Here is a 6,000-nt window from a genome sequence, read left to right on the forward strand (position 1 = left end):
ATAAAACTTCCATGCTTAGAACATTTCATGATGAAGTGCACGACGTAGGAGGGTTGTTGTGGTAACCTTCCGAGTGTTAGCCACTGATTTCAGTGTGAAAAATAAACACCACCACGCTAAGGCAGTTTCTCATGACCGAGTTTAATTTTTCTAAGTTGCGATAATCGTTTGTAAGTCGCATTGCCGGTACTGTGCCCTGCACTGTCAGGGATTCTGTACACCTGGAAGATTCTACTGTTCTTTAAATCAACTGAACCGAAATGAAAGACGCGGCTATTGGAAAGGGAGGCAGGCGTTCGATCTTCCTCTAGCTTCAGCTGGACGTGGAGTGTGCGATGGGGCATGCGCTAGATGTGTTCGTCCGGACTCTCGAGTCCTCGGCCTCTTCTTCGTGTTGTGTTGTTCTCTACTTTTATGTTCGTACAAGGAGACGCCTTCCCCAGGCTGCCATAAATATCATAAGCATCCACGTCCTTTCCACACTTCCGCTCCATATATCTATCAATCTTTCAGGGTAACGAAGAAAGAAAAGCAATGGATGTTTCCCCCCTCCGATCACTACGAGACTGGCACTTAAATGGGTGAGCATAGGCGTAGCCCTTCTCCTCCTCCTTCAGTTAGGCACCCCAACTGTTGATGCACGTGAAGGCATTATGTATGGAGAGGGCTTGCAACAACGACAACGGTCCTGCGATCCGCAGCGACTGTCTCAGTGCCGGGACTACATGGAATGCAGGAGAGAGCAGCCATCGGAGAGATGCTGCGAGGAATTGGAAAGAATGTCTCCACAATGCCGATGCCGAGCCATACAGCAAGTACTCGATCAATCTCAATCGTATGATTCAACCACGGAGGAGCTCTTCATGGATTCTGAGGCTACACTTAATCAACGCCGCCGCCGCCGCGAATCCCGTGGAAGAGAAGAGGAGGAGGAGGCGGAGGAGAGAGCGGCATACCTTCCAGAAACCTGCAACGTCCGCCAGCCACCCCGCCGCTGCGATGTTCAGCGCCGTTCTCGTAAGTATTTCCATCGATCGATTAAGGCTATTGATTATTAAACACTACTAGTAATTAATTTCTGTAGCTCTGTGTGGGAACCCATTGTCGGTATACTGGGGTTTAGCACATTCTTTCATTTATTCGCGATGTTATTTGTTAATCATGCTATACATCTTTAGTCTACCACGTTCGCTTCTGTAATTTATATCTATTTTTTCTTGAAACACTTCCAGACCTTGCCATACTGACTCATGATTCCAATTCATGTGTTAATTGTCTGTGGACAGGCTATTTCACGACGGGCAGCCGCTTTTAAGTGCGGGATGAACAGAAAATATAGTGTCCATGTTATGTATGTAACTGAATAAATTAGGGAGTCACTTAAGGCGCTATGAAATTGGGGTTCTCTTTTTGGAGGAGCTTATGGTTCTATATATCTATAGCTCTCGCCTCATTTAATGGCCACCGCTTATATGGTAGCCGAATGTGTTCCCCTTTTATGTAATAAAGGACTGAATGAACGAGGAAATTAATTTTGTTTCATTTCATGGTCATCGTAAAACCACGTTCTAGCAAATGCAATATATGCTATATGCTTTTTATCAGAAGCTTAATGAACTAGCAACTACAATATATGCTTTGAGGTAAAGAGATGAATTAGACTCTATTAGAATATGGAAAAGTGTACCTCTCTTTCTTGAATATCAACCGCTAAGTAAAGTAAATATTTCCATTAGAAAATGGAAACATCTCGAAATATCTTTACAAACAAAAAATACAAGCATAACGAAATGTTTATGCAACTCGAGTTACAGAGTGACTCTCGGTAATACTATGGAAAGGGGGATATTGGGGTTTTGGACAGTGTTTGCTGCGGGCCACACATCAAAGAAAGATTTACCCGGTAATACTATCGAAAGGGGGATATTGGGGTTTTGGACAGTGTTTGCTGGCGGCCACACATCAAAGAAAGATTTACTGCGTGACCATACTCGAAAGATTTACCGCGTGACCATAACCATACCCTGTCAGGATGAGTAAGCATATAGGAAAGGACTAGAGCAGGCCTGGAATTTCAAATCCTTGCTACCGTTTAATTTTTTTTTCCAGGTCCAGAATTCCAAAATATTCCAAACGATCTTCTAACCAGGCGGAGGAATTGGCCTGGACTGTCAAAGGTGGGTGAAGTTTGGGTAAAGAAATTTCAAAAAATCTTGTAGAGTCAGTATTTGAGTAGTGTTTTTGATGGTAGAAATGGATTCAGCACCATCAAAAACATAAATTTTGAAGTTTAACAACTATAACTTGGATTTACAAAAATCTTTGCTGGATTTTTTCTAGATATAACTTGAATTTCTATAACTTTCGTGGCAACTCCTCCAACAACTAAGCGAATTTCAAATCCGTCAATTTTTTTTCCCAAATCATTAGTTTCAATGAAATTATTTATTTTATTTATTCTTTTATTTTCTGTTTGATAGTTACAAATAATTTTGTTTCCATAACATTTGTAAATAAAATTTTTAAATTTTCTTTCAAATTTATTTAAATAAATATTCATGTTCCTAATGAATGTTGTGTTCCCTCTCCTTTTTGCCCAATTCAAATTCATAAAATATTCGTTACCTTCTTTTCCTTTTCCCTATTCACTAACGATGTTAGGGATGAGGCATGAAAGCACTGTAACCAACTGCAAGTTCTTAAAAGATTGGTTACCTTATTTCTATGTTGTAACCAAAGTATTTCAATTAATTCAATGTATTAAAATTTCTTAAAAAATCGGTTACCTTATTTCTCTTTTGTAATGAAATTATTTCAAATCCAAAGTTAACGATTGAATTATTGTCTTTTTCTTATTTTTTATTTCTTTTCCTTATCTCTCAAATTTCTGTGTTGTCAACCTACTTTTCATTTTTCTTCGTTCAGTTGTCAATATCAATGATCCTCCCTTCAATTTTCTTTTTTGTGAGTATTTCACATTTGAAATACATTTTCAATTATATTTGAATGAGTATTTCTAGACAAATTATATTTCAATGAGTATGCGCAGCCAATTTATATTTCAATTAGAAATTCCACCTAAATTATATTTCAATTATAAATTCCACCTAAATTATATTTCAATAAGTATTTCCACCCAAATTATATTTCAATTATATTCTAGGATAAATTTTTTCAAATTTTCTTATTTCAAATTTTCATTTTTTTTTTAATTCATGCTTGTATTCCGAACTTCTAATTTTTAGTATTTGTCGAGTTTGTATTTCAAGTATAATTCAACATTCAATATTTTTTTTTTTAATTTATATTTTAGGTGTGTATTTAAAGTCTTTTATTTTTCATTTTTTAGGTATGTATTTTGTTTTTCACTTTTCCTGTAATGCAATTATACAATTTTTGGTGTACCCTATTGTTTTCCTGGTGGTTGGGACGATGCAATATTGCCTTTCCCACCCGCATTCGAAACACGCATACACATGTTGGGTTGTTATAGGCAACGATTGTATAGATTTGGTGGGTCTTTATCCATTCACGCAACATATGTATGAATTGTATCATATTGTAATATAAAGCTTTTTCATTGGGGATTTCCCTTCTAAAAAAACTATAAATTTTTGGTATTTCAAGTTTTTGGTATTTTAAGTTTGTATTTCAGATTTTCAATCTTTTGAGTTTGTATTTTAATATTTTAATTTTTCAAATTTATTGATATTTCAACTTTTGGTAATATTGGTGTTTCAAATTTTGGTATTTTAGGTTTGTCTTTGAGATTTTCAATTTTTTGAGTTTGTATTTTAATATTTTAATTAAAAAAAACTATTTTTCAATTATTGATATTTCAATTTTAGGTTTGTATATCGCATTTTCAATTTTTTGAGTTTAGACTTTAATTTTTCAAAATTTTAAAAATGTTTATAGTTTTTGTGAGACTCAAGGTTTTTAGTTTTTGTGAGACTTTAAAATGTAATTAAAATGTAATCTAATTATGCAATTTTTCAATTTTTGATATTTTAAATCAAGTTTTCAATTTCTTGAAACTTAAAAAGTGTAATTCAAATCTATAGAATTATAAATAAATAAAAAACAATAAATAAATAAAATTCAATCTTTGATATTTTAAATTATGTTTTTGAAAAATTAATAGTGTGATCCAACCATATAGAATTATAAATAAATAAAAAATGAGAAGCCTAAAAAATTATTGTTCTTCCCCTTAAAAGTATCTAGACACTACCACATATAATTGAAAAATTATTATTTTTCCGTTAAAAGATATCTATGAAAAATTATTGTTCTTCCATTTAAAAATATCTAGACACTATCACATATAGTTGAAAAATTATTATTTTTCCCATTAATTTATTATTCTTCCCATTAAAAGATATCTAGACACTACTACATATCACTTATTCAAGTTATTAAGATCTGAAAAATATTGTTCTTCCCATTAAAAGATATCTAGACACTACTATATATCACCTATTCAAGCTATTAACTACTACATATCACCTATTCAAGTTATTAAGATCTGTTAAAATATATTTAGACACTATTATATATCACCTATTCAAGCTATTCAAGCTATTAAGATATGATAAATATAATGCTAGACAAATTGACCCAATAATAATGCAATATGGAACCAATAAAAATGTAATATGGAAAATGTAAAAGAAATTAAACTAGCAATGGCACCAAATGTTGCAAAGGAAACACAAAAAGGCATAAGAATTGTGACATTATCAATGAATATAAAAATTAACAGACAAAATGCCATTCAAAGCTAGAAGATATAGAGAAATCACTTACTTTATGCCAAATTTATAGATTTTATAACAAGATGGTCTTTCAAGTTCAATAACAAATATTTTATCAAAAATATGTCATTTTTCAATATTGAATTATCTCACTTGATCAAAAGTTTACAGTCTTTTACCACTTGTTCTTAAGGTGATTAGATTTTCCTTTGCTTAACCTTTTTTAGGCATTTGGACTGATTTGTGGCATAGGAGGTTTATTAAAAGCTTTTTCCCAAAATGAAAAATTCAAAATTTACCATTAGATGAACTTTTTTAAAGTGGAGTTGTATCAAAGAAACATAAGACCTTGAAGAGAAGTTGTCCACTTTCTTGAGCAGAATCCGTTGGATTAAAACAAGAATGTTGGATTAAAACAAGAACATGACAGACACCAAGGAGATTACTGGTAAAGAGCAATGTAATGCTATTTGCGAGGCATTCATGTTGACATAATCAGACAAGGTCTTTAACTTGACCATAAGCATAATGATTTGTAAGGGTCGAGGAAACAATATTGTAGTAACATATCGTTGTAGCATGGTCCTTGCCTTTTGTTGATATCATTCTGTCTTTCAAGAGTTCATTGTAACATGGTCCTTTCCTTTTGTTGATATTTTTCTGTCTTTCAACAGTTGTCAAAGTAGCATAAATTAGTGCTATATCCTAGAAAAGCATAAATTAGTGCTATATGCTAGACATTTCCCTTACAACATCTCGTGAAATTGCTATAGCATTATTCATCAAATGATTCCCTTAATTAGAGGGATCTTAATGTGATCTAAAACATTATGTTTCTCAGCTAAATTAATGCACCATTTTAATTCCAACATTGTGTCTAACTTGTTAATGTTCTTATTACGGTTTGTGAGTGATAATGTACCATGTGGTGTTTAACTAGTTAATGATCATACCATTGTTTTTTATAGAAATATTAATTGGAGAACTCTAGTGGTCCACAATAATTATTTTTAGAGTTAGCATTGTAGCGAAGGGAAATCCATTGCCATTGATGAGTTTTTGTATAGTTTTCCTCAAGACCACTAGTTCTATGTTCATAAAACATTGCAAAACTTCTATTTCCCGTGCCACATATGATGATGGCCAAATCCTTTTCCCCTAAGGCAGGCACTACCAACCTCACTGCTATTCAAGTTGTTATATTAAATAGAGAAACAATTATTTCACTTAAAGGTCTTATAAC

The 6,000-nt window shown here is 33.0% G+C and overlaps 1 pseudogene across 1 annotated transcript; it reads left to right on the top strand.

The window, feature by feature from the left end:
- Positions 1 to 501: 501 nt before the first annotated feature.
- Positions 502 to 1,542, top strand: LOC149155433 (2S seed storage-like protein; annotated as a pseudogene). The gene is made up of 2 exons (XR_016262767.1): positions 502 to 1,017; positions 1,287 to 1,542. The product of XR_016262767.1 is annotated as a 2S seed storage-like protein (transcript).
- The last annotated feature ends 4,458 nt before the right edge of the window (positions 1,543 to 6,000 follow it).

This window comes from Pinus tabuliformis, chromosome 9 (assembly GCF_031772625.1).
Source record: "Pinus tabuliformis cultivar Carrire ecotype Pingquan chromosome 9, CPIR1, whole genome shotgun sequence".
Taxonomy (NCBI): Eukaryota; Viridiplantae; Streptophyta; class Pinopsida; order Pinales; family Pinaceae; genus Pinus; species Pinus tabuliformis.